The sequence below is a fragment of the Lissotriton helveticus genome, chromosome 3_1 (assembly GCF_964261635.1).
Source record: "Lissotriton helveticus chromosome 3_1, aLisHel1.1, whole genome shotgun sequence".
Taxonomy (NCBI): Eukaryota; Metazoa; Chordata; class Amphibia; order Caudata; family Salamandridae; genus Lissotriton; species Lissotriton helveticus.
In genome coordinates this window covers 1,897,892,654-1,897,916,818 of record NC_136061.1, presented here as the reverse complement: position 1 = coordinate 1,897,916,818, position 24,165 = coordinate 1,897,892,654, and the positions used below count along the sequence as shown (strand labels likewise).

Here is a 24,165-nt window from a genome sequence, read left to right as displayed (position 1 = left end):
TCTTTGGGCTTCAAGCAGGACGGCCTGGGCCTCTAGAAGTGCGAGCCGGGAGTCTTGTTTTGTGCGCTGGAGTTTGAGTTGGCTTTTGGCGAAGCCGCGGATGGTGGCTTTACTGGCCTCGGCCAGGGGAGGAAACCATGCCCTGATTAGTGGAGAAGTAATAACGAAGCTCTGTCCCTATGTGTCTCTGGAAGTCTTTGTCCTGGAGGAACCAGGCATTTAATAGCCAGATCGGGCGTGAAGACGCCGGGAGGGTGCCCATCTGCATAGTCACTTGGGAGTGTTCTGATAAGCCCCAGGGGAGGATAGTGATGGCCTGAATTGTTTGACAATCCAAGGGCGGCAGGAAGAGATGGTCCAGCCTGGCATTAGTGTGGTGGGAGGCCGATGTATGAGTGTACAGTCGAGTGGTCTGGTGCCAGAGCCTCCACGCATCTCCGAGGCCCAGACTAGCAGCCCAATTCGAGAAGAGAGTGGACTGTGTAACTTGGGAGACAGAGGGGGCCGCTGCAGTGTCAAGGTCAGGGTCCATAACTGCATTGAAGTCCCCTCCCCAACGACGGTCGTTCTCGGGGGACAGGGCAGCTACCAGTACGGCAAGATGTTGGAGTGTGGGGGACAGCAAAGAGGGGGGGGAGTATACAGCGATTAGATTCAGGGACCGGTCACCAATATGTACCTCCAAGATAATTAAGCATCCCTCGGGGTCATGCGCTACTTTACGTGCCACAAAGGGAAGAGCGCGGCGTATCAAGACAACCACCCCTCGCGAACCTCGGGTAAAGCCAGTGCCAGACCCCACCATAACCATAGCGTGCCAGAAAGGGGCATCAGTATGTTCACAGTGTGCTGCTGGGCATATCGCAGGACCACAGTGAGCTTGACCTTATCTAAGAGGCCATTCACATTCCAGGACATGATGTGGAGCGGGGTCAACCCGGTATGACTGTCAGACATGGGGAGACTGGGAGGAGGGTTGGACATCCGGCTTGGGCAAAGGGCACAAGCAAGGTGGTGTGCTTATGTGGGGTAGCGGCGCAAATCAATAGCGTCAGGCTCTGTGTGTTCGCCTCGGAAATGAGAAAAAGTGCTGGTGTAATAAACAAAGTAAACCAACAATACTACTCGGGACAACAGTCCCCCCTCCACAACCCAACCCCCCACCCTATACTTCAGGAACAGAAGCATCTGTCGCCCTAACAGTGGAAAACTAAGGGAGAACTAAACTAGAACGCTTGGGAATGGGGAATCGTGGTGGACCCCTTCTCATATTAGGATGTTGATAGATGCGTCCATTGGGAATTAAAGTACTGATGAGCTGATGCGTAGTCCCTGGTTGCGGAGCCAGTTGTAGCAAGAAGGCCAAGACGGGCTCATGTGGGGCCCTTGAGAAGCGTGGGGCTACGAGAGAGATCTGTGTCAGGCAGGTCCAGCAGTGATATCCGAGGTGAAGCACCCCCAGGGTCTGAGCGGCTGGAGGATCCAGACCGCTGCAAGACTAGGTGGCCCCCATGGAGCATACCAGGCGTCGGCTGGCGAGAGGGGCCCAATGGCAAGTCTGAGCGGGCCCGCCTCTGACCTCGTCACCTGCACAACTGATTGGGTTGCGGCGGCGGAGGGGGCGGGACTTCTCGGCATGCACCTCCAGCGGTGTTCGCAGGTGGCGGATTCCGGTTGCCCGTCTGTAGGGGGTGGTCCTCAGTTCCCCATGTCCATGCTTCCTCTGGGGTATCAAAGAAGAGGGTTCTATTGGAAAACACCACTCGCAGGCGAGCCTGGAAGAGGAGCCTGTATTGTATATTGAGCACGCAGCTTCTGCTTGACTTCCCAAAAAGACAGACACTGGCCCTGGACCTCACAGGTGTAATCGGGAAAAATCATGACCGGCTGATTTTCATATTTGAGGTGTTACTGCTTCCGGGCTTCGGCCAGAACAGAATCGCGATCTTTAAAGTTTAGGATTGTATTATGATCGGTCTGGAGGGTGACCCCGAGGCGGCTTAGGCGCAAGTGAGCGGTGAGCACGTTCGATAGTGAACCATGGGGAGAGGGAGCCCTCGGGGATCCAGGAGCTCAACCACTGCTCCACAAAATCCACCGCCCGGCCCTGCTCCGCATCCTCCGGAAGTCTCACCAAGCGAAGATTGTTACGACTGGACCTATTTTCGGCATCCTTTGCCCGCCAAAGAAGCTCCTGGGTGTGAGACTGGAGATGAGTGACTTGGCATTTAAGCTCTGGCCCTCATCCTCCATTGTGGAGATGCGGGATTCAGCTTCTTAAACCGGGCCGTGGCGTTTCGAAGGTCCTGCAGGATGAGGGTCATGTCGAACCGGACTTCGGCAATCTTGGCCTCCACCAAGGATTGTGAGGCGTGGATGGCTTGAAGGATGGTGGACAGGTCCGCAGCGGGTGGAGTATCTTTATCCGTGGGTCCTCCAGTCGCCCCAGAGTCCGTGGTGGTGAATCGGTCTATTTTAGTCTGGGTGACAGGGGTTTTGGCTGCCTTGTCTCGGCCCATTGCTGTCGCACAGCAAAGTAGGGGGTTCAAACATGTCCCCGACTGTCAGTGAGGAGGAAGAAAAAGCCCCTGAGGAGGAGGACAAGGAGGAAAGAGGGGGAGAACGGCCAGATCATTCCCAGCACTCCACTGGTCAGTCAACGGACACTAGACCCATCAGGCAGGGCCGTACGCCCCCTCTTCTGAAATTTTAACGTGCAAAGAGCTACAGGTAATATGGGATTAACGTCAGAACCAAGTCTCTAGGTGTGACTTAGGTGAGAGAGCAGAGCATAGCCCCAAGGAGCGTGTGGAAGGGCCAACCAGAGGGTGGGAGGGCGGAAGGTACAACAGGACTGTTCACCAGCGCCACCCAATGCGATGGCCGTACCCATACAGTATGCACGAGGGCCCCCGCACTGCCAGAGTCTCAGTTCAGGGTGAAAGTGGAAGAGGCCCGAGAGGAGGTGGACCCCCCCGCCGCCCTGAATGACGGCCAAGCCTTCACCACCCAGGCCAGTCAATCACGGTAATAGAGGAGAATTAATGGGCGACCCCGCTCCTCACCTCCATAGTCCAGGGGGGGGGGTGGAGGGGTGAGAAGGGTCTAGCAACCCCCGCACCACCGTCCGAAGGACAGCCGAGGGCAGCGTGAGCTCAGGGATACCCACCTAGTGCTCCACCTGGCCCCGGGACCAGAGGTCTCGTCCCAGGGCCCGGATCAAACCGCCAGCCAGGGTAAAGTGAGGTCCGCAAAAACAGAACATCCAAATGGAGCCAGAGGAGTAGCGCCTCTCTGTGCTGCCGCCCGGTCGACGGCCGAGAACAAGCTAGATGTAACAGCGCCACAGGGACCCTCTACAATGTGTAGGAGGATGTCCGGAGAGGAAGAAGCTTCACCTCTCTCTGGCCGTCATCTTGCCAACAGCCGAGGGCCTCGCAGGCGGCACCGCTTCCAGTCAGTACAGGCCAACTCCCAGAGCAGCAGCCGTCAGTTCCAGGATTGGAGACCGGCCCGAAGCAGGATCAAGGCAAGTACCGCCTGGCTGCGCACCAACGTGGGGCCGGGACCGGGGCACCACACTGCACTACCGCCCGACCGACAGCAGATTGCACTGCCCAGATCAACAGCACCCCAGGAGCTGCCACCGGTATCGGTTCTAGGGGAGGGGCACCATAGATCAAGCCCCCAAGGACCCACTCTTGGCCTAACTTTGCACGCAGGTCCAGAGCTTAGTGTTCAGTCAGTTCAGGAGCTGAGCACCGCGGGCCGTAATCTTAGGATCGCCTCGAGGCAGGGCTCTTGGAGCAAGGACCGTCTGTGGCGTCCAGATGGCCCCAATACGGCTGCCGACGGGGGCTCCGCAGCCCGGGAGACACCGGCAGTCAGAATTCAGGTCCAAAGATTCCCGGTTGGTGGCAGATTAGGAGAGGATGACGGAGGGGTCCGGAGCACTTCTAATTTGCGATCTCCACCTTGACGCTCCTGCCAAGCCCCCCCCCCCCACTGTAACCATTTTTAATACCCTCCTGGGCATGCTGATGCGGCTGGTTTGGGCGGGGGACAAGGGAGAGTCGGATGGCAGAAACTCACTCAGCCTTTTGAACGGGGTGGGTTAGGAGTTTCTGACTTTTATTTATATTATTTAGTGGCACAGACACATTATGCCTATTTTTGGTATCACCCAGATGCAGTTTCTAAAACCTGAGTACACTCAGGCCAGCCCTTATCCTCTTTCCACTATTCTCCCGCTTGGGCTCACAGGGACTCCAGCTGAGGTTCATATGTTGCATACCACAAGCTGGGCTTGGGGGCGTCTCCGCAAATATTTAAGATCTGAGTGTTTGTATTCTCTGCTCCTGACACTTCTAGATAACCCGCGGCTGTTTCCCACCACTGAGGCCTTAACACACAGCACGCTCACTTGTTGTCTGCTCCAAATGGTAGGTGACATGTTTAAAGACTGACAAATGCGCTTAGTGACGGAGCTGCCAAAGGACTGTGATGGGTCCACATTAGACCGCTTCCTGGTGCACAGAACGCAGACCTCGCTGGTCGCGGCACTCTGCCCCATGACGACGGAACCCCCTGAGTTTCCACCCCTCACCACAATAATTAGATCACCCGACAGTACACATCCAGTTTCTAGACTGTATCATCTTGCGCTGACACTCCGACCGGCAATGGGCGGGGGGGTGCGGGCAGCCTGGGAGGGGGACCCGGCACACCCTTTTACAGACAAGGTGTGGATCTATTGCTGTGAGCAGACTTGTTATGTAGCCAATAATTACAAGCACAAGCTTTTACATTTTAAGTATTTACATAGAGTTTATGTCACCCCGGTGCTGCTTGCAAAGATGGATCACACTAATCCATATATTTGCCAGAGGTGTGCGATGGAGCATGCTGATGTTATTCATTTAGCGTGGAATTGCCCTGGCGTGCTGGCTTTCTGGGAAGTGTTTTTTGAACAATTAGGACTAATGGTCGAGACCGATCTTATGCCCTTGCCACTCCTGGCACTGCTTGGGTATGTTCTCCCACTGCGTGTTGGGATCATACGCTTTACGTCAATTGTGCTTTAGTTGGCCAAGAGACAGGTTTCCCTGCATTGGGGTGGAGTTGCACCGCCAATGGTGAAAGCCTGGTTGAAAGACTTGATGTATAGCGACACCACCAGCGATATCTATGCGTCCTTACTACCTCCCACCTCCCGACCCAAAAATATTTGGCAACCACTATGCTCCTACTTGCTGTTCCACCTTGAACTCACTGACTGATGTGTCTCCCATTGCTAAAATAATTGCTGCGACAGTTAGCCAGTTGTGTTGAACTGATCCATTAATATTCAATATCGTATGTACCTGTACTGTGATTTTTTTGTTTTCTTTATTATTGTCAATGACATATTTATCATTGTCATTTGTCATGCTTTTCTGCATGTCAATATTGTGTCAACATATTCTGCATTGTGCGCATTATGGCTTCTGTTCCTCTTTGGAAAAATGCATTAAAAACATGTTAAAAAACACAAACAAAAATAACATGTTCTTGTTGTGACCTCTGAATACCGTATCGTATCACTAGGGATCAGAACAGTTATTAGAGGATCAGCTTTTCTGAATGTAATCAGAGAACGGTTAGGTAAAATTGCACCTAATTCTTTATCCAGTTTTAGGATGTCCCATTGTTTAGACAGAATCTTAATTTTTTTTTGATTTTCTGCACAGCATTTGATAATAAATCGTGTCTGTCTGTGGTACATGCTCTTTTTTGGCCTTAAGTGTGCTGTTGATAAGAAGAGAAGTTCTTTGTTATCTCCTTATTGTTCTTCATAACTGTCATTAAATGTTTAGCAGGATAACTCCGCTGATTGAATCTACGGATAGTGTGTTGTGCTTGTAAAGCAAAATTGTGAGGATCACTACAATTATGATTGAGTTGCAATAGTTCACCGAACAGAATATTGGATTTCTGTCTAATAGGATATCCAGAACTAAAATGTAAGGCACTGTTGGTCGCACTGGGTTTGAGAAACGATTTACTGTGTAGTGTCTCATTCAAGATCTAGAAACATGATTTGATGTTAATTAAACTCCAATGACCATTCTACATGAAGTGTCTTGCTATTCGAAAAAGGTATTGTAATCCTTAAGTTCATTAGCATTTCCATTCCATATAAGAAAGATATCGTCTATATACTGATAACAGATGAGATCCTTCTGATATCCTGTGTGTAATTTTTCATTCCATGCATGCTCTTTATCAAACCAACCCATGAAAAGGATGACATAAGAGGGAGCAAACCTGGCACCAACTGCCGTACCCGTACCACGCAACTAATGAAAGAAATCCTTTAGGAACAAGAAGTAGTTATTTCCCAATACAAATTCAGTCATGTCAAGTAGCATCTGCACATGTTTGTAATGGCTTGCAGATTAAATTGAAAAGAAATATTAAAGGGCTCTCAGCCCATCTTTATGAGAAATGCTCATGTAGAAGCTCTTCACGTTGGTAGACACCAACAAGTATGAGCTTTCCCAGGAAATTTCGGACAATTTGCATGGAAGATCTTGAATATCTCTAAAGTATGATGATAGTGTTGTGACAATGGGGGCTAGATTGATATCTATATATTCGGTCATCTTCTCAGTGTAAGAGCCAATACCGGATATGATCGACCTACATGGTGGATTGGTACATCGTTTGTGTATCTTTGGCAGAAAAATATTATAGGTGTAATTGGATTATTTACCACCAAATACCTGTATTCTTCTTGATCAAAATAACTCTCTTCAAACTATTTCAATACCATTATCTGGCATTTGTGTTGAGTATTCATGTACAGATTACGTGAGCATTTGACATAAACAGTTACAGCAATGAACTGTTTGTAAACTTCCATTTAATAATTCTTAAAATCAATCACAACATTCCCCCTTTGTCTGCTTGGCATACTACAATAGGATACTATAGAGGTTTGCCCAAGTGACTCCAGTATTCATGGGCCTCAGAACAAAAATACAAAGGAAAAAATTGTATAATGTGGAACTAAATTGACAAACAATGCTTTAAAGGTGAAAACTTTCATTAAAAACGTGTATATTGGTATAGTTACCACCAGCAAAGATGTATTATTTTCTGATGTGCAATCTCCATAAACTGTACTATGGGTACTCACACCTAGGACAGACATGTAGATTAAAATAGAAATTGACATAAATGATGACGTTATACTAGATGAAATGGTATTAACATAAAATCGAGCGAAAAAATTACACAATCACAATACTATTGTATACAAACAGGTACAAACACAATTGAAATGGCAGCCTTAAGACTTCTTTTCAATCTTCCAATCAATTTGAACATATGTGGCTTTCTCCACAGTTGAGTCCAAAGGTAGTCTTTAGCTGAGTACATACAAGAAGACACACATGTCCTCTGCTACTTTAATGTATGTTCGAAATACTACTTAACACTATTCTACTTTACAGAGCTCCTCCGATCTAGAATGTCGATGTGTTTCGGCTGTAATGGTAATGAGCCTCTTCAGGATAAAATGGAGGAAAATTAAGTCATTAACGAAATAATATATACAAGCAGTTAGAATATTTATAGGCATGATAAACAACTACGGTGCATCCTGATAAATTCCAAACTCAGAGCGGGTACCTGTAAGGCACTGACATGCAGAACCATAAAGTGCTGAGTGAATGAATACCTTTAAACACGACTGAACCACCGTCCTATGAAGGATGCAGAGAGATTGTACCGTGCAAACATACTTAGCTCATCATTAATGGAAAAACTGCAGTGAATGGATTTTACAAAGTGGTGGTATTGGATATTACTACATCAACATGTACAACATGCATGAAACACCTTAGTGCGTGACACCCTAATACTTAGATTGCATAGTACGTAGTCATGGTGGATAGCAATTAACAGGTGAAGGGCAAAATAAATGTCTCCTGTGGATTCAAAAGCACTTACAAAATCACACCAGACCTAAATCCACTGGGTTGCCACAAGGAGAATGAATGCTTAGGGCATGACGTGCAGTTCAGCCTAAGATCGGCCAAGAAACTGGTAGACCGGCAAAAAAGGTTTACCTGTATACCTGGCATAACTGTGTTCTGAGCATGCTGTACAGACTGAAGCTAAGGCGCCAAAAAAGGATGGAAGCATTAATGAGCCCGAGCAGGGCCTTAGCAGCTCAAAAAGTAAGCCTTCGTAGAGGAAGCATGCAAATAATCAAGCTTAATCACACCAGGCAAGTCGGGGCAAAGTACAGGGTCAGGTAGACCTTCCATGACTAAAGGCTCAAGCAAATGGTGTACCGAAGGGAGCAAAGACTTCTCACTCTGCACGAGACACCTGCAATCATGGTAAATAAACATAGGTTGAACCCATATACTGGGCAGAGAAATACTAGCTCCATGGAGACATGAAAAATGCCGAAGCCACTTACTGGTGGCTAGGCTCCAAAGTGGATCTGTAGGAATCTGCCGCCAATGCAGTCGCTCGTTGGAGGGCATCTGCACGACGTCAGGAATCCAGAGCACTCAAAACCCATTTTGGGGTTTATCGTGCTGTCGCCTGATCAGCACCCACTGGTGCATCTTGAAACAAACAAGGGCAGAAGAGGAGTCTCAGCTTAGCAAACTAATAAGGGGAAGTGTCAAACGGAGCTGGAGGTGAGATGATGTGGCCATATTGGAATGTGCAGGCAGACAGTGAAGTTCGGTTAATCATACTGATAGATTGTTATATGGTGCCATGATGTAAAACTAACGTAACACTTTCATATTGCATGCACAGATTAGAAAGCATTAGGGTATCTGAAAAGCCTATTTACATGTATAATGAACATATCCCTCGAACAGCAGGCACTCCTTCAGCTTGCAATGAAAAGCACACACGGGGTTCTTAGTAAAAGCTTCAGATGCTTTATTCGGTGCTCAGCCTTCTCCCCCCTATCGACAGACGCGTTTCGCCTCGCGGCTTTTTCAATGTCGATTACAATTGTGAAAAACAACCATTTTAAACCCTTCACATGTCGTCATAGCCATGAAAACAAAAGATGGACTTTCCACCAACCTCAAATGATGTAATTTACAAGGCGGCCATCTTGTAACGGGTTAATATTATACAAAAACATCCTTAAACTCATTTTAAAGTGCAAGTGCAAAGCATACAAATTAATTTAAACCATAATTGAAAAACGAAGAAAAATTTCATTTCAGAGCGTGTATATATTATAAAACAATTCATCAATTTCACTTTACAACGCCTGTTTTTGTCTTAACCACAGTAGGAAAAAGAAAACAAGTATATACAATGAATTCATATGTAATAGCAAGTTTCATTATCATGAACCCAACTGTGGTTTCAGAATTGTGCCCTGTATGGGCTTTTAACTTTTGTCTAGTTAGTAGTAACTGCTCCTTGTTATTTTATTTAGAAGATTCTATTTTCATTTTGAGCAGTAAATTTTACAGGAAAAAGGAAAGAGGGAAATATTTGGAAAATACTGTTATTCTTTCTCTCGACATTTTCATCACTATTGTTTACTCAAGATGAGTCCAAAGCTCCTCATCGTTGTTGAGTCCAGCCAGACTCATGCTTTGCAACTCGATGATGTAACGGGACTCCTTTGCTCTAAGTTTTTTCAACCTATCTCCACCCCTTTCATGTTTGTCTACCCCGTCAATACAATAGAACTGTAACAGATCCCTGTTACTTTGATGATATATTTCAAAATGTCTTGCGACAGGGTAGGTTGGGTCTTTATTTGAAATGGCCCGCATATGTTCCAATATTCGTTTTTTGGTGGGGTTCTTAGTACTGCCTATGTATCTTTTTTTACACGGACAGATAAGACAATAGATGGTATATTCAGAGTTGCAGTTGAAAAACTGTTTAATTGTTCTTATTGGCCTAGGGTCCCCTGGTCTACCTTCAAAAGTGGTGACCTTTTTACTAAATTTACAAGCTTTGCATTTCCGACATGGAAAAAAGCCGTTTATCCCAAGTTTAATATGTGTTGTGTTGGGATTAGTAAAATGACTGTGTATTAGATGGTCTCCAATTGAAGGGCATCTTTTGTATGTGATGGGAGGACGTTCTGGGATATGGTTTTTAAGTACATTATCGGTTTGGAGGATGTGCCAGTTCTTTTTAAATATTTGAATTATTTGGGCAGATTTACCATTGTACATGGTGATCATTCGTACAGTATTATCATTGGTCCTCTTTGTTTTATTTCTGGAGGACAGCAATGTTTTCCTCTCAATTACCTGTACCTTCTCTTCAGCAGTTTTTAAATCGCCTTTCCTATATCCTCTATCTTTAAAGCGATCCAGTGCCTCATTTCTAGCAACTGTGTAGCTCCTTTCTGTGGTACAGTTGCGCTTCAAGCGCAACAGTTCCCCATAGGGTATGCTTTTTATCAGCCTAATGGGATGATGACTGCCTGCATGCAGGACTGCATTTCCTGCAGTTGGTTTTCTGTAAAGACGGGTTAGTAAGGTGCTGTTTTCAATATAGACGTGTAGGTCCAGATAGTTGACCGTACTATTACTGATGTTACCTGTAAATATCAGATTAAATTGATTATTATTCAGAGATGTGATATACTCCTCGGCCGAGGATTGATCGCCTCTCCATATAATAAAGAGGTCATCGATATATCGTGACCAAAGTACGATCCTGTCCAGCCATTGGTCATTGGCTTCCCCCCAGGCTACGTGCTTCTCCCACCAGCCAACGAAGAGATTTGCGTAGCTGGGGGCGAAGCACGTACCCATTGCTGCACCCCGGTTTTGTTGGTACAGCTGCCCTCCAAATATAAAGATGTTATTATGAAGGCAGTACGAGATCATGTCTAACAGCATTTCATTATGTTGGGTGAATTTGGGATGTTCTTGGCCCAAGAACCATCTTATCGCTTTCAGACCATCAGAGTGACAAATACTATAATGAACATATATACAGATTTGCACGGAGACAGATTAATAGTGAAAGTTTTAGTGTTATTTGTGAACTGGCAGGTAGTGCAATTATTGCATTTGAAATGGCCACTCACAGGTGGCAAGCCTAAAATTTTGCGCAGTTGAATTTGATTTTCTTTGGAGCGTGCAGCTTTGATCAGGTGGTTGCAAAGCGTGTTACCTTTTAGGAAAGGGAACATAGATTTGGGAATGCCCAAGGGGCTCAAAATTCCCAATTTCTCTGAATTATTCTTTTAACTTTGTAGGCCTTGGGATTGTATGTAAGGACACATGTGAGGCGTTTGGTCTCTTGATGTACTTTCGGGGTGTGCAGTGTTTCTCTTGGCATAAACCAGGTCCTTTCCAATGCTGCTTTGACCAATTTCTTTGGGTACTTTCTGTTTACCAATTTCTTAATCAGAATTGTAGCATTTTGAAAGTAGTCATTTCTACGTGAAAAAATCCTCTGAATACCGAGGAATTGCCCGTAAGGTAAATTCTCCTTCATAATGCGTGGATGTCCACTTGAAAAATGTAAGAGGGTATTGCGGTCAGTTGACTTGGTAAAAAATCTGACTTCTAGGTGTCCTTTGTCACTTACTATCCAGAGGTCAAGAAAATTGATTTTCTTATTGTCGCATGACATGCTAAACTTAAAGTCTAGTGTTCGTGTGGTGAGCCATTCTATAAATCACTCTAAGGTTGTTCACCTCCCCAGAACATCAGGATGTCATTGAGGTAACGAAATCAGTGTGTCATATTAACCTCAAAGGGGTTGCCATTGGTGTATAGACATCTTTTTTCAAAGAATTACATCACCAGGTTTGCTACCGCTGGTGTAAAACTGCATCCCATCACTTCTTCTTTGACCTGCAAAGAAAAGTTCTCATTAAAGGCGAAGAAATTGTTCTTGAAGCATAATGTGGCTAATGCTACTGTGAATTCTGTAGAGACGCCATGCGGCCTAGATCTGGTTTCAAGGACCGTCTTTTATAACCAACAGCACTTCATCCTGAGGGATGTTTGTGTAAAGCGCCTCGATGTCAAGGGTCACTAAAACATGTTTGGTTTCATCAAATGGAAGTATTCATTCTTGCTGCAGTTTTGTCTATTTCCCTGAAGATTGTGTCTTCAAATACAAGAACCTCAGGGGGCATGCTGCTTTTCTCAGAACAAAAAGAGGACTTGTTTTTAAGACCACTAATGTTAGGCTTGGTGTTATCAGTATCAGAAGAAATGTTTGAAGTCTAATTAAGTGGTCTTAAAAACAAGTCCTCTTTTTGTCAATTTATTTGTGACAACAAAAGCAACCCAGTTTTAGTCACTATGGTCATGGATCTTGTTTTGACTCCTGTATTTGGATGTCCTCCTCCTTTTGTGCTTCTGTCCTCCCTTCCTAGCTTCTGACTTTCTACTACTCTGTCTGTGTTTTGTAAGTTATAGTTACCTAACTGCTGAATTGCTATGGTGTTGTGTGTGTAAAATCTGAGCCTAACTATAACGTCTGTGTATCCTTTGTTTTTTTTCTGGGAATTAATAGATATATACATTTATCAGATGCAGCAGCTGTGATATTTTAACTTTTGCAGGGTCTGCATGGACATTGTTAAACAAGTTGATAATGTTTTATTTAAAGGACAGCTGCATTGGCAGTTTTCTTTTATATCCATGCAACACGTGATATGTGTAACGCTATTTAAGGCAAGCTCAATTTGGTGCCCAATTTATGTGAAAAAGGCCGGTGCCTCAGCCGAAACGAGCAATATTGGCTATAGTATAGGAATAAATTCAGTGGTTTCGAGGAATTGGTGTCATGTGCTGTGTCAGAGCCTGTTCTACCCATGGACATGTTGTGGTTGGATTATATATTAACAATTTGTTGGCATCGTTTTCTGATATGCCCCTTCGCTCAGGTGCACCGCGGAGGCTAATGCTTTGGTTGGAATGCGCTAAACCCACACCAATGAATTCCATAAATGTATGCATTTTCCGGTCTTTCAATGGTTAAATGATGGATTCGGGCACATTGTATTTACAATATTGACCTCCATAGGCATGGAACATGACACTGGTGTTGCGATCTCTGCATCAAAATTGTGTGTGCTGCAAGGTGTTTTGCATAAATTGGGGTTTTTCTATGAAGATCCGACACTGGTCGTTGGTATTTAACCGGAGGGCTTCAGAGTGTTAAACATCGAAATATGCAGTCATTAGCAGTAATGCACTTATTAGATGCAGAAGCTGTGATATTTTAACTTTTTCAGGGTCTGCATGAACAAGTTGATAATGTTTTATTTAAAGGACAGCTGCATTGGAAGTTTTCTTTTATGCACATGCAACACCTCAATTAGCATTTGCTTAAATTGAATTTTTTTCTAAAAATCACACTTTCTTTTTCTAAAATGTTATGTATGAATCATCACTTGATGCGCACGTATAATAATTTACCGTTGCATTGCTCTGAAAACAAATGTCACATTTCCTGGTTTGCACCCATTCCCTCGTTCTTGCGCATTCCAATCTAGACGTGAGAACACAAAAAAAGTTTTGCAGACAGCGAAAACATTGAGAGAAATACGTTCTCAAATTAACTTTCATTAAGGGCATTTAGTGTAAAGAAAATAAAAATAAGGTTAGTTTTGCTAGAAAAAAATCTGAATTCTACAAACTAAATCGGAGCGCTGGAATTCAAACCTGTTTTCTGAAACTCTCTTTAGATTTCATGGAACTGCACCACGCGCTTTTAACTCCACCTGCAACAGAGGGACCACCAATGTACAATTGGCCTAGAGGACACATGCTATTATCAAGCATGTTTCTATAGCACTTTAGGGGCGTACTTCCGGTGGCGCCAGAAGGGACGTCACCCAGGAAGTGACATCACCTACCAGTGCCGACGTTGTTAGAAACAGGCGAGGCCGTTTACGGTACACCGGAAAACCGAAGAGGTATGCGAAATAGGAAAATGACTGCTCCTCTTTGCCCTTCTCAGATGCGTTTTTCAGCAACTAGCAGCTCTAGGATGTCGCATTAAGCCCCTGTTTCCGAATTACTTTGAGGTAAAGCGTGGTCAGGAAAATAGTGGGATCGGATTGTAGTCCGAAAGGGGGGCCAAATTAACTCACTGAGCACACATTCCTCGCACTCCAGCTCCAGGAGGTTATTTTTTATTGTGACATTGCATCACTTTTAAAGTATTATTTAATTCTGCTGTAATTATCTTCCTGGTTTGTGGCCTCACTCTTGGCATTATTCTGGAGATAAGCAGAGGCAAGTTGTATTTACCCAAAATTAGGCAGCTGCGTATTTGGACATTTAAAATGTATGCAACAGCTGACGTTTAAAAACTGCCTCATGTACCTCTCACTTTTTATCCTTTCTGATCTATATATTAATTGCGCTCAAATCGCTTCGGGTCAGTTTCTGCTCCATCAAACTGAAAACAACATACTTTCCTCCTGTTAGTTTCTAATAGCAACAGGGTATGTTTTTTAGACATGTTTTTTTTTATTTCAGTTTTATGGAGCAGAACTCGACCTGAAGGGATTGGAGCGCTTTTACAAGGGCATCCTTATCACACAAGATCACATTTGTGTTTTCCTTTAGGCACGGGAAGCTTACGTTATTTGCAGAGAATCACAGGATGTCTGCTCTACCAATTTATTAGGTGTGGGGCGCATATTTGGCAATCCCTGTCCTCTGGCTTTTTCTAGGGTATCTCTATCCACCACTATATGAGGTTGTCCTCCAGTAGCAAAGCTGTTTTTCACCTAACATAGGCTATGCTGTTTGCAAAGCTATTTTTCATTCACTGCTGGGTCTGTCAGCTGGGACGAGACATTTTCAACATTAGAGAGCCACCAGTATAATAGTGCTTGTCTTTCCAATCATCCCTCCTATCACTGGTACCCTGATTATTAAAATGCAGTGAATGGCACTTTTTTGCACTAATATTTTACTAACTCACATTGCGACAATAACTGTGCTCCTTACTCGTGCCCTTTGCCATGGAGACATTTATTTTCAGTCTTGCCCGTGGTAAGGGACACAGTGGTGTCAGTTATAAGGTCCCAGCTGTTTGGATCTTCCCACCTCTGCAATCAAGTATTTCAAATGCCGGGGTGTGGCTGACTGAGCAGCAAGATGGCAACTCATTGAGAGTGCTCTGCCTGCCGCAAATAATATCCTACATAATCTTGCATAGCTAAGAACCAAATGGGACTGCCACACTAGAGACTGAAGTGGACAGCGCTGCGCTTTGGTTGTTACCGCTGTTGGGGATTTCTGCCCAGTTTCGACGATTGTAGATAGCCTGGTGACTATATTGGGGCTGCGCCCACAGGACGTAACTGGCGGCTGGGCTCAAACGGAGGGCCTGCGAGGTGGCACCCATGGCAAAATTCCTGCATCCTGTAGTGTTTGCCCGGCGAGGCAATACTGCACATTGCGGACATTTTTACTCGCTGAGCTAAGTGGCCTGTTTCCATGTTCCCCAGCTCTGGTGTGCAGCCATCTAAGGTGCGTGCAGATCGGTATTGAGCTGGAAATGGATGTGAAGCTGCTGGTGCGTTCCTGAGGTTCGAGATTGTTCCTGCCGTGCTGCTTCGGTTGGGCCGTGTGAGGAGCGAGAGCGGTCCTGTGAAACGATGATCCACCATTTCGAATTGGGGGCTGCCTCGGTGCCAACTGAGGTGTAGTGCTTTCCTCGCGCGCATAGTGCCGGAGGCCGGACGCACGTAGAGGTGTACTGCTGGCTCCTTGCTTTGCCCAACTAGTTGAATTGCCGCTGAGCTCCCGAAATATCTGGCAGCCACCCTGGGCAGCGGAAACCTGACCGTGGAGGGCGACTCGTGTGGGCCAGCTGAATGTGGTGAGTGGCATTTCCTGCTCCCCCGGGGCCTGGGGGCTGTGTGTTATGCATCCAGCAAATCAGGCAGCAGAGCAACCGTTTTTGAGTGGAGGAGATGTACAATACACCTGCTTATGTTGCATACAATATTCCACCCGTCTCCACCTCTTCGCTTGTGGTGATGGCAATTCCCAGATCACTCCGGAAATCAGCTCAGGCGAGGAGAGCCCTCGCCTGAGCTGATCTCCAGAGTGAGCTGGGAATTGCCATCACCACTAGCGAAGAGGTGGAGACGGCTGAAATATTGTATGCAACATAGTGCCAATATCGGCCCACTCACCAGCCCTCTCGCAGCAACATGCATGTCGCGTAAATAAGCAGACAAGACAACTTTTTTGTTGGAGAAAAATTGCTGCAGGTTTATTAGCATACACAAATGCCAACAAGGTGGGTTATCTTACAGACAATCCAAAGGCAAGCCGCCCCTCGCGGCCTACCACCTGATGGGCCAATTTGCATCGTGGCCTTAGCCAATCGGTGCTTAGCGGTTGTGGTTAGGAGACAGCCCCTCCCACTTCCGATGAACCATTGGTCCACCCTCTTGCTCACCCCCCCCCCTTACGAGGGGCGGAGCGTTCAAGCGACCCCCGGTTGTACAGGTTTCCAACCGCCCGTAGGATAGCGGGGCGCCGTCGCGCCCCAGGGTCCACCGCACAGACTTTCTGGGGATATTAGGCCTCAGCATCCTTTGTGCTCCCGAAGAGGGTACTCCCGGGTACCTTTCCGCCTCTGGATCACCCTGTAACTCTGCCACAGCCCTGGGTGTGGTGACCGTCATAGCCAGGGCCCCCCACCAAGGCCGGCATTTCTCCTAGCTGTTCCTTACTTGCTATTACTAGGGCCTCTTCCCTATCCAGCAAAAAACAGGTCCATGCAAAAAGTAGACCGCTTACCCAATCGTCCTGAAACACCCTGGGAATTTGGCGTGTAGCACACATGTCATATAAAGCCAGATCTCTGCTCACAATTTTACGCATGGCGCAGAAAACCTCTTGCGAGCCAGCTGCCTCACTTGTCCCCGACAGAGCACCATGCCACGGGAGCTAAGGGTGTGAAATCAGACCACTAAGCTCACCTGTTACCAACGGGTGGCCAATTCCCTTGTGGTCTTCTTCTAGGGTGCATGCTTTGCCCCATAGCCCAAACAAATTTAACAATACTTATCCATAGCTCCCTGGCGACACAGCTTGGTGTCACAACATGATGGAGGGAGAGAGTGTGTTGCCTGTTGATAGGCACTGAATCTTCCATAAAGGGCCAACTTGCGCAACCTACCCTGCTAGCTGAACCTACGACCGGACACAGATTCCCGGTCCCTGCTATCAACCTGTGTGTGCCTTGATACTTCCACCAGAACGGTGTCGGCCCACCAGATTCTGTGTCACCTGCTTCCCTGTAATCCCTTTGGGGGCTCCGCTGGGACCCATCTGTATCCCTGCAAATACTGCGTTATGCACTAGGCCCCTGATGCCCTTCTCCGTCCCTCAAAGACATCTGACAGCCTGATGCCCCCTCGCAGCTTTGGTTAATGGCATTGGGCCCCGCACACCCAGTCAGTGTTTGTAACATACCTTTGCTTAAAAGTTACCAGTTAATGTGAGTGGCTAGTCCTGTCCTGTCAATGCTTGTAAATGGCCGTTCCCACCTTGTAGTGACTGTTGTGCCATGGGATGTGTGACATATGCACGGGAGTCCCAGTGTACCAGCCGAGTAAGGGGGGGGAACTACCAGAACGAAACTTGACCCATCTGGAGCAGTGGGAACGCCAACGGGTCTTTTGACTGTTTTGGCTGAACTCGAGGATCCGTCTTAGTGCATGCCTGCCCCCATAACCTATTACATTAGTTGGGCAGCCCACCGCTGGCCGCAAGCTTCTCCATCAAGCGTATAAGGCCAGTTTGAGTTTTGCTCAGGCAACATCCCTTATAACACTGTGTAGAGGATCTCCTCATGTTTGCCACTTGTACAAGTCGTCCCCCTGTGCCTGGCCTTCGTTGGACCCAATGAAGCTTTTTAAAAAAAAACAAAAAAAAAAAAAACAGCCTATACAACTGTATATACATGCTGTGCAACTAGGGGAACTAATACTTCCTCACTCTTACTTCCTGGCATGTGAACACTGCAAAAGGAATCCATACTTTCGTACCTGAATAACAACTAAATAGATACTGTTTGGTGAAAAGCTTACCCAAGCACCTAGCCAAGGGCCCTCCACTGCGTGTCAACCCCTGTTGTAGAACATAGATTGTGGGAATTGCCTGCCACTTGCGGACCCTACACGTAAAAACAGCCAAAGCAATCGCCTACATGGCCGCATATGTGCCAGCATGTGTCCCACGATATTAAACAAGTAGAGGCTATAATGTATCAGCCTGAACCACAGTGGAGCTAGAGCTGAAAGGTCTTAGTGGGATCAGACTGGAGGCGGTATGTGTGGCTAATGCAGGCCCAAAATTCTGTGCAAATTGACAATGCGTCACCATAGTGCCAATTTGCCAGAGTATAGAAAACTGGCAATGCTGTGGTACAACTATGTCAGTGTCTCGGCGTGGGCCAGAATGTATGAGTTAAATGTGTGGCTCATGCAGGCCCATCTGATCTGCAGGGCTACCCATCTTGTCAGGTGATGTGCTGAATATTGCCTGGTATATAGCTGCTATGCCATAGCCGCCCTATATTTCTTACAAAAGGAGCACTACACTTCCATCAGCCCATCTGTTGACATAGTCAATGCTGCTTAGTTGCACAAGATGAAGAAGCCACAATTAAAGCTTTCTTGCATAGCCAACCACGAACTAGCCACCCTTTTTCAGAGATACACGGGTTCAACTGCTTTGTGTGACATTTCCATGTTCAGTGCACAAAGAGTGACATTGGTTTTTCCCCTGCAGTTTGCATAAAGACCGATATACCTGCCCCCTCTGGGCCCTACAAGTAAAGACCCAGCCAAACCAATTGCAGGCCAACCTGCTAAGACACAACCCAAACTGGGTGTAACGTGCCAATAAGTGTCCAATTTAATCTGGGCACTAGAAATTAAACAAACCGATAAATCCACAGGCAAAGTCACCAATGATCTTGACTTACTCCGTGGCGTCGAGCGGTCCTCTCTGAAAGCCAGACAGTGCTGAAGATGACAATAGAGGGACGGTGCCGCACACCAGAAACAACCACCCTGTAAAATCGAGCACCGATGAACTTGCTTCTGCCAAAACAGTGGCGGGCCATAGCCGCACCTCCGGGAGTCCAGGCTTGACTCACCTTGCAGGGTTAAAAGTTACCAGTATGGCAAGTGTGTACCCCACCGCTAAATATGCAGGGAAAATCGAGAGGGCCCCTCCCCCCTTGTGCGACACAGGTGGATGTCATGACATAAAATTATAATTAATTAGTGTGCCCAGGTATATTTTTGCCCAGCTAGTTAAAGGAATTCAACAATAGCTGATTTTAACAATTCTAAAACTGTTAACACAATAATACTAGCTGCACTAGTATCGAATGTTTAAAGGTCAACAAGGGCGCCCAAATGAGTCAGCACAGGACCTCGGGGAACATATTTTTGAAACCAACAGTGGTCCCATGCACAAGAAATATTCACACAGCAATCAATATAGACACAATGGATACTATATTCGTTATGAATTGTCCAGACGGACAGAGGTCGCAATCTTTTACTAGGTAGAAATAATAAGAAACAAAATTCCTTCAACAGTTCTTCGCACTAGTATTGAAAGCACTCCTACGATCCCTATCAAGAGGAGGCATGAGCGTCACCTGATAGAAACATGTGCATGAGACCCAAACGCCGTAAACAACGACATCACCCCTTCGCATGGCCTCTGCAACTCCCTCGCCTCCTACTTCCACAACAAGATCGCGGACATACACAACAGCTTCAGCACTCAACCGACGCACGCCACGACTGAACCACCGCCCCCCACCCCCACCCTCCGTGCCTGGACCCCGATCAGCACCGAAGACACCATCCGCACAATGAACTCCATCTACTCCGGATCTCCGACCGACCCCTGCCCTCACCACGTCTTCAACAAGGCCGACGCTGTCATCGCACCCCACCTGCGGGACATCATCAACACCTCCTTCGACACCGCTACCTTGCCGGAGAGCTGGAAGCACGCCGAACTCAGCGCTCTACTTAAGAAGCCATCAGCCGACCCCACCGACCTCAAGAACTACTGCCCCATCTCGCTGCTCCCGTTTCGTGCAAAAGTCATCGAGAAGATCGTCAACAAGCAGCTGGCCGCCTTCCTCGAGACGAACGGATCCCTCGACCTCTCGCAGTCTGGCTTCCGGGCCAACCACAGCACCGAGACCGCCCTGATCGCAGCCACCGACGACATCCGAGCCCTGCTCGACAACGGAGAAACAGCGGCCCTCATCCTCCTAGACCTCTCCGCGGCCTTCGACACTGTCTGCCACCGTACCCTAGTGCAGCGCCTCAGCAACGTCGGAATCCAGGAGAAGGCACTGGAATGGATCACCTCGCTCCTCGCCGGAAGGACACAGAGAGTCCGCCTCCCCCCGTTCAGATCAGAAGCCACCGAAGTCATCTGCGGCGTTCCTCAAGGCTCCTCGCTCGCCCAACCCTCTTCAACGTCTACATGAGCCCCCTCGCAGCCATCGCACGCCAACACAACCTCAACATCATCTCCTACGCCGACGACACCCAGCTGATCCTCTCCCTCACCAACGACCCCGCCACCGCCAGAGCCAACCTACACAAAGGGATGACAGACGTAGCCAAGTGGATGACGAACAGCCGCCTGAAACTGAACTCGGACAAGACGGAAGTCCTCATCCTGGGATCTTCACCCTCTGCCTGGGACAACTCGTGGTGGCCCCCCGCCCTGGGCAGCGCACCCATACCAACAGACCACGCACGCAACCTGGGCTTCATCCTGGACTCCTCCCTCTCCATCACCAGACAAGTCAACGCCGTCTCCTCGTCATGCTTCAACATCCTGCGCATGCTACGTAAGATCTTCCGGTGGATCCCCACCGAGACCAGGAAGACGGTCACCCAGGCCCTCGTCACCAGCCGTCTGGACTACGGCAACTCGCTCTACGCCGGAACCACCGCCAAACTCCAGAAGAGACTCCAGCGGATTCAGAACGCCTCAGCACGACTCATCCTGGACATCCCCCGTCACAGCCACATCTCCGGACACCGGAGAGATCTGCACTGGCTCCCGGTCAACAAGCGAATCACCTTCCGTCTCCTCACCCACGCACACAAAGCCCTACACAACCAAGGCCCAGGATACCTCAACAGCCGCCTCAACTTCTACGCTCCCACACGCCAGCTCCGATCGACCGGCCACGCCCTCGCCGCCGTCCCCCGCATCCGAAGAGCCACCACAGGAGGAAGGTCCTTCTGCTACCTGGCCGCCAAGACTTGGAACTCCCTCCCGACCCACCTCCGCCTGACCCAGGACCACCTTGCCTTCAGGAAGCAGCTCAAGACTTGGCTGTTCGTTACGGGATTCAAACGGTAAGCTCCGGTTCGAGGTACACGAAACCCGGGTTTCGTGTACCTCGAACCGGAGCTTACCGTTTGAATCTCGAAATGAATCCTTAGCACCTATCACTGATTCCCCCTGAAGAAGTGCATCCTATGCACGAAATGCATCGGGGATCATCTAACTCACGGAGTTAAAATTACCACCACGACCCTTTGATCTATGTTTTGAATTACAACATTACCATATGAAGGAATATGGAATTTGTTTGAAAAATTGAACTGTATCGTTACCATGGATAATAATAATTTTTTGAAGTAAACCTTTGAACTACCATGACTACAGACATTTATTTGAAGGAGTGTTAACTTGAATCACGCACTTTTGTGCACATCAGAGTGCCCAGGAATTGTCCTTACTAGCTGTAAGGCGTACTTTGCTCTTAGACTTACAACACCTTTTGGACCCAGAAGGTGTTTTCCTGCGCACCTATTACCATTGAAGAATATTTACCTTTGGATAACACTTTCTACCTTCGAGTGCAGCGGTCCACTAACATTTATATGTTAAGACGAGCATGCCCCATAACACCAAATTGTGAAAGTTTTTACCCCGCCATCGTTGAGAGGCTCCCTGGTGCATCAGGTTGAAAGCAATAAAATATTTTGCTATCCAGGAGACTGGAACAAAATTGCATGTTTAAAGGAACCAAATTGTGTATTGCTGGGTCTTATTAAGGCAGGGGTGAAGTATGATAGGGTCTCTCCCCTGCCACATTCGACATCGTGTTGCAAACAAGATCTAAAGTGGTGCTACAAGAAAGAAATAGTCATCCTGTAGTCCCAATGTACCAATGTCGAAAAAGTCAGAGGCAGTCGCTGCATCCCCTGTGGGGAGACCCCTACCATCCCCTCAAGCTTAATTGCTGTGGTCCTATCCCAGGTAACCCTATCTGCTGCCCGAAAGGGACCCTTGGTGTTGAGCCACCCATGCCCTGGTTCGGTAGTAGCCCCCCGGAAATGCTAGCCCTCCACCGAAATGTGCGAAGTGGGCATGCCTGTCTCCTGGAGGTACTGGTGGAGTATGTAATATGCAGTTCTTGTGATATACCATGCCCGTACATACATATGCATGAGATTTGCACGCTATAAAAAGCAAGAGCATGCCCCAGTAACGGCCCCTTGTATTGAGACTTGAGGACATGCAACACCCCCTATGGTGACCTACGCACAGCCCCCGCTGTGCCCACAGCCCCACACCCCCCAGAGTGTTATGGCCCTTATACCTGCTAATACTTCATGTGAGGAGGGTGGTTCTCCATTGCGGGTACTGCATTTGAAGCAAAACAACCATAAAAACCCCCTTCAATAACAAATGAATTCACTGCGCTGGGACAGGGGCCATCAATGCACCGTGCAACGAAGGCCAAACTTGTTTGCCAGTTACGAGAACTAGGTCGACCAAATCCATTCTCGAAAGTAGTTGGGTGGGGCAAATACGAAGTAATTGTTCTAATGCTAAGTCGGATGACCGATGCACGTTGTTTACATTTCATCCCATAACCACTTCCGCCTCTCAGGCCTAAAAAACTGACCTCAACGTCTCTCCTTTAAAGACCCTTCCAAAATGACACGCCTTCTCTATTAACTGAAAGGAGACCTTTATGTAGAAAATTCTATTCTCCTTGACTATGGAAGTGTCCTCCCAGTGTGATCTTGTGGTTTGAGAGTCTGCTATTTACGAAGGAATCTCCTTCTACCTGTGTTTGGTACTCAATGTAACATGCACACTTCACTTTTCTCTTGTGACATGCTGCTTGCTACCTCTTACATTGTGATTGGTTCCGGTACTTGCATAAGTGCCACCATTGCCTACGTAACGTTTGTTCTAGTTTTATAGGTCCTCCATTACTTGCAGTAATATACCTCTCCTAGTACTTTGTAAGCTTTTGTAACTTGCACACGTGTCCCTTTTCCTGCTGTAATGCATCGTTTGCTACCTCTAGTACTGTTCGCTGTTTGATGCATCTAGACATGCCGCTCACCCACCCTCGCTGCAAAAGCCAGCCTCGCCCCCGCGATGCCCAACTCCGATCTCACAAAATCGGTGAAATGCCTAAAAACAGTAGACCGAGAACAGAGGGGCGCGGGGCACAAGTGCCTAGCCCCCATTGACGGCTGAACAGGGAAGGCAAGCCGGTGGGAACCCTCGCAGGCCATGCAGTCGAGGGAACGAGACGGTACCGCCGGCCGCGCGCATCCTCCAAAAGTGCGGTGCGGACCCTGTCTCACCCTGGACCTGGCACATACCCAAACCAGCGTGTCGAAAGATGATATGAACTAGACATTTGTTCAAATCGGAGGAGGTTTAAATATGACCGAAACAAACCCCTATGAATCATTTGCCCGAGAGGGAATGAACAAAAGCAGAATAGTGGGCCGCCATGTTGCCAGATATAACATTATAGCATCACAGCAAAGGAAATCCGATCTCACACCAACAAAGAGCCTGCTGCTTGCCCTGTACAGGGCGCCCGTCAGGGCAGCGTGGATATGCGAGCTCCCCCACTACTCTAAAGCGGCGCCCTTTGATGTTGAGGGAGCCAACAGGCTGCCAGAGCTTTCCTGGCACAGGGAGTGCGTGAGAGCCTGAGTGGGGGGAGGTGCGACGCTGGGGGTGAGCCGTGGGGACTGCACCGGAACGGATTAGAATTCACTGCGCGAGCACAAGTGGAAATAATCGAGGCAGATAGATGGACCTGCATTTGGTTGGCCAATTGGCT

At 47.5% G+C, this 24,165-nt stretch overlaps 1 protein-coding gene across 6 annotated transcripts in view; it reads left to right on the top strand.

The window, feature by feature from the left end:
- TESMIN (testis expressed metallothionein like protein) overlaps window positions 1-24,165 on the top strand; it is a 1,592,961-nt gene that overhangs the window by 153,907 nt on the left and 1,414,889 nt on the right. For 2 of the 6 annotated variants that reach the window (XM_078682876.1, XM_078682882.1), the window contains exon 1: window positions 13,863-13,942. The exons of 1 other annotated variant lie outside the window; for it this stretch is intronic. The gene's annotated coding sequence lies outside the window, so the exon portion shown is untranslated. Of the gene's footprint in view, window positions 1-13,833; window positions 14,054-24,165 lie in introns of those variants that run through there. 3 more of the 6 variants (XM_078682879.1, XM_078682878.1, XM_078682877.1) reach the window with 3 other exon arrangements.